This window comes from Pholcus phalangioides, unplaced genomic scaffold (genome assembly GCF_987345545.1).
Source record: "Pholcus phalangioides strain wild (caught in Gottingen) unplaced genomic scaffold, Ppha-v1.0 ptg000007l_1, whole genome shotgun sequence".
Lineage (NCBI taxonomy): Eukaryota > Metazoa > Arthropoda > Arachnida > Araneae > Pholcidae > Pholcus > Pholcus phalangioides.
The window spans coordinates 5,773,716-5,787,800 of NW_028301600.1; the positions used below are offsets into that span (position 1 = coordinate 5,773,716).

The 14,085-nt window shown below is 35.3% G+C and overlaps 1 protein-coding gene and 1 non-coding gene across 4 annotated transcripts in view; both read right to left on the reverse strand.

The window, feature by feature from the left end:
* Nucleotides 1-14,085, reverse strand: part of LOC149084836 (dorsal-ventral patterning tolloid-like protein 1) — a 148,835-nt gene that overhangs the window by 108,460 nt on the left and 26,290 nt on the right. The gene's annotated exons all lie outside the window — the stretch shown is intronic.
* TRNAV-GAC (transfer RNA valine (anticodon GAC)) lies at nt 429-502 on the reverse strand. Its single transcript has one exon. It is a non-coding gene; the product is annotated as a tRNA-Val (tRNA).

The following is a 14,085-nucleotide window of genomic DNA, read 5'->3' on the forward strand; positions in this document are numbered from 1 at the left end:
TTCCTCAAAAGAAATCCGGTCTTCCAACATGGAAATGCTGGAAAAATGCTGATCGAACACTTTTTTCCCGGGTGTTGCCAGTTCACATACTGATTCTCAAGGTAACATTGAAATAAATTTGATTTTTTTTTCATTTATATTCCGCATTTTGAATGATTGTTTTAACTAAAAAAAAATTTCTGAAGGAAAAAAATATTTTTTTTTACGTCTCAAATTATACCATTACTAACGTTTTCGTACATGACTACACATTTTTGTGAGGAATTAAGCCCACACATTTTTTTGCTCTCAATTTCTTTCTATCTCCTAGTGCTTCCATATTTTCGTAGCTTTCTGATACGGCCGCGATTAATTATACTACTTTATTACGAAGGTTTTCAACAGCTGGCTGATGTGGAGATGAATTCAGGAAAAGAAGAGAATTCAACTGCCCTTGCGGGGAATCGAACCCACGTCCTCTCACTTGTCAGGTGAGCGCCCTAAACCACTAGACTACAAGGGCAACGATAGCGGGGAGTGACATCTGACTGAAGATATTAAAGAACGCTGTGTCCCGACGGGAAGCCATATAAGGAAAAACAAACGTTTACGAACTCTTGTTATGTATGAATTACATTTATTCGCAAATAACGAAATTTTAAATTTTTGTTATTTCATAGTCTCTGTGTGCTTATTAAGTTTAGTTGGGGGGGGGGGGAAGGCTTGTTTCGATTGTAATTACGGAAGTTTTTTGACCGTTCGCTTCATTAAATAAATATTTTCTGTGTCTAAGCAATGTTATTAATTATTATCGCAACAGACAATTTGAACAAAAGTTTCATGAATCTTGTTTTAATTAGTGGCAATATAAAAGAAAGTATTTATTCAATCTCAGTAAATGCAATGAAACCCAATGCTGAGGTCTTTTTATCGTCTTTATGCACACTATGGGGTTATCTCTTCTGCGATAACAGCCTACTTTCTTAACTTTTCCGACTCTTGTAAATTTAGCGAATGCGTTCTAAGTATCCGAATCTAATAATATCTTATGTTTCTTAATCGAAAGATGTTCTCTCGTAAATGAGGCATGAAATAATCATCTCGAACGTGAAGAAAACGCGAAAATTATCTTAACACCAATGTGATTTTCAATTGGTATTAAAAGAGAAATAAAACCTGATTGTCTGTGCTACCAGAGAAATTAAGTCTCGTAATAACCATGATTTGAGGTTTTTGATTACTCAAAATTAGTCACAGTGATTAAATAAATTATATAGGCTATTAAGTATTGTTGACATTCATACCCAAAGAAATAATTGTTAATAACGTAAGAGGGAATAGAACAGCTATACCGTTATTAAAATCATCAGAAATTTAATCTTTTAGTTAGGAGTTTAGTGATGAGAGAATACTCTATTTGTTATACAGGGTGCATAGCTAACTTCTCTCGCCGGAAATTACTGGAGGACCGTTGATCCTATCGGCATAATGTACTTCTCATTGGAAAAAGTGTCGATATAACGTGTAATATAGTCACAGATACGTAATTCATATTGCAAGGTGTTGTGTATACTTGTTGAAATAAAAATAAAAATAAAAAACTTTTTATTTGATCACCCTGTCCCAGTGTTATCCGGAAATGCAATTTTGAAGAGTAATTTCACTTCTGTTCAAAATGTTAAGGGGTGTTTTCTTAAAGAGAGGGGTGTTTTCTTTTATCAGAGACAAATAACTCGAAAAAAAAATTAAAATTTGAAGGGGGTATTTTGACTTCTCAACAAAATTTGAATAATTTTTGTAAAATTGAATTCTGATGCGTGAATCACGCATCTAGATACGTATTGGCAAACACTGCACTGTTCTAAAGAACCCAATTAGAAAGTTTCTTTCTCTCTCTCTCTCTCTTCTGAGTCCAACAAAAAAATTCCACTTTTCCAAGTGCAATATTCGCTGAGATAGTTTAATTAAAAAAACGAAAAAAGTTTTGAAAAAACGGCGTAAACTAATGTACAACGCTTCTTTCTGTCGTTCATGCTCTTCTTTCTCAACTGTTCTCCGATTTGTGAATTCAAAAAATATATCAGTTAATATTGCACATAGAAAAGTGGAACTTTTTATTGGCTTCAGGAAAGACAGGGCAACAACTTTCTAATTAGATTTTTTGAAAACAGCGTGTCCATATAAAAATATTTTTTTTATTTTAATAACAATACAACCGCTTGTAATATATCGCATTTTAACGTGCATAAGGAACCCCTTTTTGCCAAAAATCGGGTCCCGAAAACAGGAGAGGTTTCTTATACATAGATAGCATTACAGTACAACTAATATCTTCATCTTTCAACTTTTTTTTCCAAATTTTAAGCCAAAAAAATCGGGGGGTTGCTTACACACGTTAAAATTCGGTGAATGACATATCGGAGGTTTACACGTTATTTGTATATTTTTTCTAACTGGAAGTATTACTCTAAGATCAACAGTTCAACATTAATTGGTGGCGAGAGGAGTTCGCTATACACCCTGTATAAACCTTCCGGTAAATTTTGTAGTATTGTGCTTTTGAACAGCTGTTAGTGTACTCTAATATACAGAGCATGAAGCACTTCAAGGACCACTAACAGAATCATAGTGGTTTTCGATCATTATCCAGGAATGTGTTTCCTAGCGCATTCTAATCCTGCAGTTCGTTGTCCACTGTCATGAGATGCCGATGCACGTGCACGGCTCGGACGTTACGGGTATTGCCAATTTACACGCAAACAACTACACGAAGGATCGCATCTGTGTTCTACAGTTAGGCATCGTGTAGCACACACACATGCTCGGTCACTTTCCACTACACCATTACAATACGAAGCTGAGCGCAACACCGCCCCGTGCGTAATTATTAGTACGAAATTAATTTAGATACGGGGAGCATCGCCTTAAGCCGGTTTTGAAATCAACTACGTGTATGTTGAAGGGATATTGTTGCAATGCCTCCATCTAAACTACGCGAATTGATATTCACTAATTATGGGCATACTTCATATTTAATTAGGTATGCCTTTCCTACGCTTGCAAGAGTTAAATATCATTGAAATATCTCATTTATGACAAAATATATATTGAAGTGAAACTTCTATAGTGATATAAAAGAGTGAATTTCTGTGAGGGAAAGGAAATTCATCACGAAAAGTGAAACGCTTTCTTTTTCCTCTAACTGATTGTGTGATGAGGGTCCGAAAAGCAGATGGGAGGTTGTGGAGGAGATGTCAATAGAGGTTCGGATGTGTGAGAAAATAAAGGTGAGTGGGGGGATGGTTTGGACGGTTTGTGTCGGACAAATACATTTTTTACCTTTTCCTTACTCCCCGTGACGCTGCCCGTCTCTGGCCACACGAGAGTATATTTCACACGTGAATGTGAATTTTGTGACGCCACAGTGCCAGCTCCTAATTGGCTGCACTATCATAACACAATTTCTTTTATTTTGATTACATTTTTATTCAATTACATTGATGTCGGGTTATTTTATCATGCATGCAAGCTGTTTTTAATGCATTTTTAAACTTTATTTGGCATAATTTATATTATATTGACATAGCTATAATATAATCACAAATTTTCGAAAATTCGTTAATCTAGTCATGTCAAACTTAGAAGTTTAACTTTTATCGTGCGAGATTCTCACGCAGGTTATTTTTTTCTGAGTAAGTAGATGTACCGTTAAACACGGGCTACTTTGGATTGCGCATCACTCATCATACTAAGGATACGGACGCACGGGCGGGAAGCGGGAGAGGGAAATAACTGCAGCAAAAAGGGACAATAAGGAAATTGTATTGTACCGGTCACACACAATACAGAATTAGCAATTGCATGTTGAAATTTGCGAGAGTGGGTTATGACAAATTTTTGAAAATCCTTGGCAAGTTTACTATATTTATCGATAGTGTTGGCAACAGAATATTCTTATAATTTATGCATTTATATGCACTAATGCTGGAAAAAAAAACTAAAATAAGCAGATGCATAAAAATTTGCATATAACCCGGGCTCTAAATTAACCAGGCAAAGGGGTCTTATACCTTTTAACATGGTGAACAACTATACTCTAGTAGAAATATCATTAAAAATGCTATTTATATATAGCCATTTATTTATTTCAAAATTTTTGTCATATGTTATCTTATGCCATGTATGTTATCCTATGAAAAATAAAGTTAAGAAATGCATTAAAACCAGCTTTCACGCATGATAAAATTGTTCGACATCAATATAATTGAATACAAATTTATTCAAAATAAAACAAATTGTTCGCAATTTGTGAAATGAAGCAAAATATTGAGATTTCATTGACTCAATCGTATTTAAAATGCTTGAAAATAGTAATGCAAGTTTAGTACAGCAGTGAAGAGTAAGAACAAAGTAGAAGAAGAGGAAAAAATGAAGCGCTCTGGATGTATCGTGCGTTATGACAGCGAATCCAATTAGCAGCTGGCACTGTGACGTCACAAAACTTGATCGCGTGCGAAATATACTCTCGTGTGGCCAGGATGTGCGGCGTCACATGGGGTAGGGAAAAGTAACAAACTGTCTTTGTCCGACGCAAACCGTCCATACCACCCCCCACCCAACTTTATTTTCTTAAACGGCCAAATCTTTATTGACATCCCTCCCCCACCACAACCCATCTGCTTCTCGGAAGAAGACCACACGATCAGTTATTCTACGGAACGGGTTTTGAGGGAAAAGAAAGCGTTTCACACACACTTTCTGTGATGAATTTCCTTTCCCTCACAAAAATTTACTCCACTGGCTAAAGAAGTTTCACTTAAAAAAAAAAAACGATTGAAACATGCTTGCCATGTGCTGATTGCTTCAGGTTCGCATCGTAGCGGGAGATTTCGCCAGGCCATAGCACTAGTTAGGGCCCTTTCACACGGAGCGGATGCGGATGCGGGTCCGGAAGAAGTTTTAACAATTGGAATATACTGCGCCTTTCAGACGAGCCGAAAAATCTCCGCACCTAGGAAATGTTCATGCGGGTCCGGACGTCGTCCGCATGTGTCAAAACCTAAGTGCGGGCTCCGCATCCGCACATAGAGGTTTTGACAATAGGTTTATTCGGAGCTATTCAGACGATGCGGATGCGGAGCGAATTCGTCCGCATCTTTGGCTACTTTTTGAAGGTGATTTTTCACGGAATTTTTTTAATTATTTGCCATAAATACTCTTTAAAACACCATATGATGGTCCCTGCTCATTAATATAATGTACCTACATACGTCTATCCCTCCGTTTCCTTCTGAGATGGAGATATAGCAACTTCAACTGCCTTTTGTCCATATTTCACAATTTTATACAATAAAACCTGTCAACAACGGCCGCTGACGGGACCAAAATTATAAGCCGTTCTGTTCATTACGAATAGTTAATTGACTACATACTTTAATAACTTTAAAATTTAATTTAAAAATTTTAATTTTTTCATTTTTAAATTTTTTAAATTACTTAAACAAATATAAATATCTGAAATATTATTTTAAATATTTGTTATTTTTTTAAATTTTTTAACTTAATTTTTTTAAACTTTAAAAAAAATACTTTTATTAAACAACGTTATCCACGTACGGTGTTCACTCAGGGCCGGATTAAGTCGTTTGAAGACTTGAATATTTTTGGTGGTTCCCTCGATACCTACAAGTATATTTTACTCGATATTCAGTCTATAAACTTAAAAAAATGAAATTTTATATTTCAGAAGTGAGACTAATCTAAGGATGGGATTTCACTCTGAAAGGTTTATGAAAGTTATTTTATAAAACTTGAAAAATGTAACCAATAAACACATCTGTTACATTCGAGAGAACTTTACTGATCCGCCTATTGGTTGAATTTTTGAAGTTTTATAAACGAACTTTTATAGTGTAATCCCGGCCTAAGACAGAATTGTGATGTGAATATTTCTAAGCACAGGCATTTTGAAAGTCTCTACCCCTCCCTTTTTTTACTACTTGCAAATTCTTTGATATCTCCTGAATTTCTTTTTCTTTTTTTTGGAACATCGAATGTTTTGGATGTTTTTGGATTTGATTTTTCGAACATTGGATGTTTTTGGAATTTTTCTTCCATATTTTTCCGAAAAGACGGATTTTTTTTTTCAAAATATTTTGAAAATATTTGAAGACATTTTCTCCCATCGACTACTTGTGAGGATCGAAATGAAGACATCTTTATTCCCATATTCTATGGGGCTCAAGATTAAACCACCAAAGAATGCCTCTAGGCTGCCTATGGCCACTGAATCAGGGGTGAAGGAGAAAAATAATTACAAAAATTGCGAAAAAACAGTTTATATGCACGAATTTCGAACTAAAGATGCGGGCAATTCGTCCGCATCTTCAGCGCTCGTTTGAAAGGGTATGCGGACCCGCGTCCGCATCCGCATCCGCTCCGTGTGAAAGGGGCCTTAGGCAAGCACACTTTTGATAGGGTTCTAACATTCACCGCAAGGTTGCAGCAGTGCTATTTTCATAATCCTGTTAAATACACGTGTCTTGTTGTCAAACTTTCGTTTGCGCCAGGAATCCAGTGCATGTTTCAGTTTAGGTAACTATCAAATTTTGACGCCAATATCAACCTAATCAAGAATATATAAAATGGTTTTGCTGAACTATCAAGGTCTTGTGGTAAAAATGCATTTGATCAAAAAATAGTACTGGTAACTCCAAAAATGTGTTACTTTGTCCCCCCCCCCCCCAAAAAAAAAGTGGAACAAAATAGCAGAAAATGATTGAACCAATACCGGGAACTAATGGTAGTAAAACTAACAAGTCTGTTGAGGAAAATGGCGCCATTGGAATCAACTCCGCCAAAAACTGTTAGGTTTTGGCGAGTTGCCATTCTGTAAAGCAGCATTTCTCAACCTATGGTCCGCGACGATAGCATAGGTGGTCCGTACACTTGACAATTCAATTCTAACCACATTCATACTTGATTTCATCACAGCTCATCAAGGAAAATGCACGAAATTCCAATCCTAAATACGGGATATTACTAATTGTAGCCAAAAAATGCATTTACGATAAATTTGCTAATTACTGCTAAAATGGGTGAAGGGGGGAATAAATGGCCGATACAACTCGCAGTAAAAACTAAAAACATATTTACATGACAGGATGACCATATTTCATTGAGGAAAATAAGGAGTACTGGGATCTTTTTAGATACGGTAAAATACCAGACGCCACCATTTTTTTCCATCAAAAACGTTTACATAAATCGGTAAAAACCACAATTGTGTAGTTAAAATCGCTGAAAAATTAAGGAAAAACGTTTAACCTGACAAATATGTGAGATGGATATTTGTATAAGAGCCATAATAAGTTCCAAAACTGCAGTTTATTTACGATTTTAGTAAACATTGTAAGTTCAAATAATTCATGGTTGAAAAAAAGCGGGAAGAATGTATAAAAAAAATTCATGACAACTAAAAAGAAGGGAGTGTCCCGTAATACAGGACACAAATGGTCCGTCGAATTGTGTCAGACATTTTATTGGTCCTTGGCATGGGCGGCATTGCCCCCCTTCCCAGCGTCAAAGGTGAAGTAGATTGATCTAATGTGTATATGCATATATGAATTGACATCATCATCATCCTGCCCCTCCCCCCCCCCCCCAGACTTCCAATTATATCTCCACCTATGGTCCTAGTGTGCAGAAAGGTTATGAAACGCTGCTCTAAACAGCACTTTGGAAGAAGGAAATATTGTAGTGTGGTTGGCTTGGAAGGAAAAATATTTTCCTAGGACTGGTCATGAGTGTAATAGAAACTGGCACTATGGTGATGCAGCCTACAAAAAGGATTGGAAGTGGGCAAGTGACCAACGGTAAAAAAGACACCTTCTTCTTAAAACGGTCTAATATCGCACAAGTGATCAAAAAGTTATTGAAAAATAAAAATTAATTAAAAAAAGATTACTTTTTCTGTGAATACTCTATATAACCAAGGACTGGAAGTTAATTTCGAACTTATAGAAGACGGATACAAAGATGACACATGTGCCATACCTATGTAAGATTTCTAATAAAATTGATGTTGTTTAGTCTTTTTCTTTATTGATTTTTAAGCATTTTTTTTACAAAGAAGTACCAGTGTAAACTAAGAATAAATAAAGTGTATTTTTGTAATATTATATGAGTACATTTTTTCTTTAAAAACCAGTGAGTGTTCCATTGCTTCAAATATATTTTACAGTGTTTAAAATAGGAATATTTGGTGTAAAACAAAGTTACACCCTAACTTAGGACTACTTTGACCAAAAATAAAAAAATAAATAAATTTCATAAAAAGTATTATAGAAAACGGGTTTATTACATTACAGTCTTTTAGTGAAAGGTTCGATCTACAAAAAATTACCTTAAATCTCAGTATTTATCATTTGTTATTTTCTACCATAAAATCAAACAAATGTTTTATAAAACTGAGCCAAAGTGAAATCCGTGTTTACGGTACTAAGAAAGATGAATTGATTACCTTATTAATTCAGTACGTGATACAATTATAAATCAAAATTCAGATTTGTGTGAGGAGTTTTTTTAACAGAATAAAATATCATTCCCTTTCAAAAGTATGTGTGAATAGTGTTATTTGAAAGCAGATGTTATTGATAAATATTTATGCGTTTATGCAAAATATAAAGTTATGAGTATGGAAATTGAATTTTTTTTTTCTTATCAAAACTCGACGTGTCCCTCGAGAGCTGTAGGTTTTAGGTGTTGATGAATCGATGTATCGATTAATGGTCCCTTGCGGCTGAATCGAACAGAGGCATTGTGGTTTCCGACAATGGATCCTATGACGGATGCGAAGAAATATTGGCAGAGCCGCATTCCAGAGCATTATCACCTGCTGGACTTCTCGCAGCTGCTCGCGATAAGTGACATACACATATACCTACACCAAATGCCGCTTTATACGTTTTTCCTTTTAGTGAGGGTAGAGATACCACTCTTCCCGAAACCCTTTCTCTCCTGATTTCCGATCCAGAAATGGAAATGCAAAGAATTCTTTGGTTTGTGAGAAGACGAAACTTGTCCATTTGAGAAACATTCGATTTTAATTCTTACTACAGAGCGAAAAAGGATTCAAAAGCACAGGCTCCGGTCCACGAAGGTTGTTCCGGTTGAAAAGTTTCAATACACACAAAACGATAAATACCTAGGACGACCATATTTCTTTCATTGAAGATACAATACATCGCCAAAAAAGTTGTCAATGAAAGTGAAGTTACTCCATTCAGACCCCAAAAATTTGTTAAAGACAAGTGACGTTTCCAGTTAAAGGCAAAAAAAGAAATTATTATAGCAAACAAAGTTGGAAATTACAGCCGAAAAAATTATCAAAGGCAAGTAAAGTTGCCAACTATCGCTGAAATTGCTCAAAAATCGAAAATCGCGAGAAATGATGGGCAATGCAATTCAAAATATAATTCAAAAAAAGTATGTCTTCGACAAATATGTGTGAGATGAATATATTTATGCGACTATAATTAATTATGACAATTATAGCACGAATTATCACAATATTATTCATAAGCCACGAAAATAATTTTAATTCCTGATTCAAAAATTCAACAGCCTCCTTGAAAATAAGAGAAAAAACGAGACATTTTATAAAAAAGTTGGGACGCCCAAAATAAAGGGAATATCCCGTAAAATAGGGGGCACATGATCCCGCTTTATATACAAGTATCTAACCCATGAGTGACAGATATTCCCACAGTGCCCGAGTGGCATGATGGTAAGATACTCGTCTACCATCGTGAAGGTTCTTGTCTGGGTCCGAACCCAAGGGAGGCTATAGATAAGGTATTTTCCCTAGCGAACTCGAGACGACCACCGATAGACAGCGCCTTCACTTCCAACCCATCTCACTAATGGCAGTAAATTGCAATATAGCGATATGGCCAGAGTTGGTGAAGTAGTAGATATTCCCACATATCTGACCCATGGAAAGAAAAAGTTGTGCCCCCCGGCACTAAAGCTATCTGCACCAGAGCCGCTCTTTATGCCGTGTGAAAGGTGCTGTCGCACCGGGCGATGCGCTTTTGGGAGCCCAACACTCACAGTAATAAAAGTTAAAGCATACATTTAAAAAAAATTAACCTTTTTGCTATCAAAAATCATAGAGGTATCACAAAAATAGTTTGTCCAGAACTAAATTTTTTGTTTCTAGTTGTGTGCCGAACGGTTTCAGAGCCTCAAATGAGATATGGGACCCCCCCCCCCCCAAACCATTGAAGAATTTTACCAATTCTTAAATTCTTTCTTTTATTAATTCGGAATTATGATCTATTGTGTAATTATTTGTATGAATATTTTTCATCATTCCTGTACATCTGTAATAATGTATGAATCTTCGGAAGGCGATTTCCCTCCCCCACAAAGCACAGGGGATCCGGTCAGTTAACATGTGAAAGTGCAATAATTCCCGGAATAAAGAACGTTGAGGGACAAAAATTGACACACATGCTGGAAACGACGCGATTAAACTAGCGCTGGACAGATTTTAAACATATCTTTATTGAAATACAAATACAAGGCCACAACAGGCAAAATGCCCAACGAGGTGGCTGAGAAAAGATGCCCATAACAGGTATGGGCGTCATATTTCAAAAATACAGCAACCCAATTAAAAATGCAATTACAAACAATATATATACATGATGAAATGTTATACAACGCCCATAATATATCAATTAATCTTTGCTAACAGATGCATTGTAATGCTAGCTGTAGCTTTTGTTATCGGTTGAAGCTCCACGTGTTGGCCACTTTCTAAATTAGTTTTAAGATTTGAATTAAACCCCACGTCGTTTTCAGCATGTGTGTCACTTTTTATCCCTCGACGTACATTATTCCGTGAATTATTCGAATTTCAAATGTTAACTGACTTTTGGATCACTGTGTATACAGGGTGTCCTGTAAGTGCTAATGGGGGACTTTATCTCATCAGTCGTCCGTGGCAGAGGTATGATTCCCATTCAAGAAATGCTCAAAAGGAGTTCAAAAATCACCCTGTATAAGTTTTGAGAGTGAAAATACAGTGTGCCACAGAATAAAAAAATTTAAATTTATATACGGGAACCCGTCCTTTAACTTCCAATTAGAAAGTTGTTGCCCTGTATGTCCTGAAGCCAACAGAAAATATTCCATGTTTCCAAGTGCAATATTCTCTAAGATATTTGAATTCAAAAAATGGAAAAAAGTTATGAAAGAACAGCAAAAACTAACGTACAACGCTCCTTTTCTTCATTTATGCAGTCCTATCCCAACTTTTCTGCGATTTTTGAATTCGAATATCTCTCTCAGTGAATATTGCAGTAAGAAACTTGAAATTCTTTTGTTTTTCCAAAAAAATTGAAAAAAGACGGCAAAAACCTTCTAATTGGAAGTTATAAGTCCCTAGTCCCTGTCCTCTAGTTTTAGAGGACAGGGTATACAAATTTAGATTCTTTATTTAGTAGCACAATGTATTTTCACTCTGAAAACTCTGGTACAAGGTAATTTTAGGTATATAATTTTACTGGTAAAAGGTACATCTTTTGAGCATTTTTTTAAACTGAAACTATACTTCTATGATGGAGGTTGATGAGATAAAATCCGCATTAGCGCTGACACTTTGTATAATATCAAGGCTAAATTGTCAAGATTCCGCTGCTCTTCCTATCATTTCACACCGAGCTCCGCTTCTGGTAAGGGTGACTCTGACTGAGACTTACTGTACAGTCAACTCTCGGTTTACGAACTTAATTCTTTCCTGAAGTCCGTTCGTAAACCAATTTGTTCGTAAACCGAAGTAATTTTCCCGTAAGAATCAATGCAAAATTATTTAATCCGTTCCTGGGACTCCGAAGATTTCATAGTGTGAACTTTTACAACTGCATAACCAATGATTATCATTAAACTAAACACTGAAAAAAATTGCATAATTAGAAAGACATGAAACGCAAATGAAATGAAAATGATGCCAGGGCAAGGTCTGGTTTCGTGAATATGTATAATGTCTCAGTGCCAAAGCCATCAAAATCTCCGCTTGCAACTCTATCTGACACACAAAATGTGCTCCAAGCCAAGTTGATGGTTCTGTGAGATACTCGCTGCCAAGCTTTGTAAATAAGAACTATGCAAGATAGGATGATATAATGGTGTTTACAAAGTTACTGAATGTTAGTTTTACGTCAGATATTATATTGCAAAAATTCTTTAAAAAGGTTTTCTCTGCTTCGCTTCATAAAGTTTGAAATGGCCTGTTGATGGATGGGCTGGATACGAGGAACCGTATTTGGTAGCGGGAATTTTAAAATGATGAAATGCACGTCTTGAATCAAATTCTGTCAAAAAAAATATATGTATATAATATAATCTCAGATTTCTAAAATATGCTTCCTTCGGGATTCAGACCCGTTTTGCGTGTTCCAAAACTGAATTTTTGCAAACAGAGACGTCCGTAAACCGAGGAGATTGACTATTTGTTTTCTCAATTAATACGTTCAGAAACAGAGCATCATGGAATTTAGAAAGATTCAGATCCATCAAGACGTTTAGTATGCAACTGCAGCAGACGTTGTAGGTGAAAGTCATTGTTATAACGAATTACATACAGGCAAGGGAGACTTTTTTCCTCTTGTTCAAGATTGGTATGCCTTGAAAGATTAAAAACCAAGAACTTCGTGGTAGCTATAGCACAAACGATATCAAAGTCTGTAGAAGTTCTAACCAATGTTCGATCTCATATCTACCGTATTTAAAACTTCCGAACATTTTGAGTAGTGTCACATCCACAATAATCGGACATCATTGGGTTATTATTATTATTTTGTAAATAAAAATGCTCATTCTTCGTCGTATTGTACAATAGAACTTGGTTAATTCGAATTTTGTATAAATCGAACTTTTACGAACCCTCCTTGAGTTTTCTATCTAGTTTAATGTTAAAATTTCTTGTTTTATTCGAAAAGTTTTTTGAATTTCTTGGATAATTTGAAGTTGTAGGAAAAGAAATCATGATTTTTGTATGAGCAAATTCAGTTTGAAAAAACTCTACAGAAACACTGCTTTTCTCTCGATCAAGTTGTTAAAAAAGAAATTTTTAAGGACTAATAAAATTTTGAAAATTCTGTTTTTCTCTTGTCATTTATTTGATAATTTTAGCATTGTTCAGCTGTAGTGCATCTAGACTGTGTACCACTTAATACCGATTACGCTTTTCAACCTATAGGATTGAGGTGTAACATTTAAAATCTGAATCTTTTTGTTGTCATTACAAGTACAGAAAGTATCTGAAAGTTCAGATTTTTTAATACGTTAACGAAAGTATATTTCCTTGATAGCATAAGAATTATAAGCAATATTTGGGGGAAACAGTTTCGTAAAGCATTATCATGAACCGTTTCCATAAATCAGGCTTTGAACATGGTCAAGAAATTCTGCAGTGATGCTGATTCCAGAACAGTGGAATAATGTAGCAGATAAGATCAATTATTATAAATATAAATTATTAAAATTTGGGAAACTGTTTAGTTACTGATAATAAAATTTTAACAATTGATAATTATCACCCTATGTGAATGTTGATGATTAAGTTGCAATTTGTAGTCATTTTACCGGTACCGGATACATTAATTGGATGATTCGAACTTTTTACCAGTGACTTTGGACTTTGAATTAATCAAGTTGAACTGTAGTTTGGCAAGAAACAAATACGTTTAATTCTACATTTAGCCTGAGGCAAGCAGCATTTTCCATATTCAAGTAAAAATGTAGTAATCGTTAAGGTCGAACACAAGTTTATATTACATATACATTTTTTTGTACTACAAGCCCTTTTTTCTACACTGCAAAGTGTATTTTTTACTTCATACCATGGGACGATAAAATAAGAAGAGATATGAGTACACTTCCACGAGAAAATACACAACAAGAATGTTTTTCCCATCTTGGGATGTTGTAAAAACAAGCTTTATAATGATAGATTTTTCGCCCTCTCTCGAGCTCATCTCATAAAATGTGAAAATACGTAAAAAAAATCTCTACATGCAGAAATGCTTTCTTCGAAAT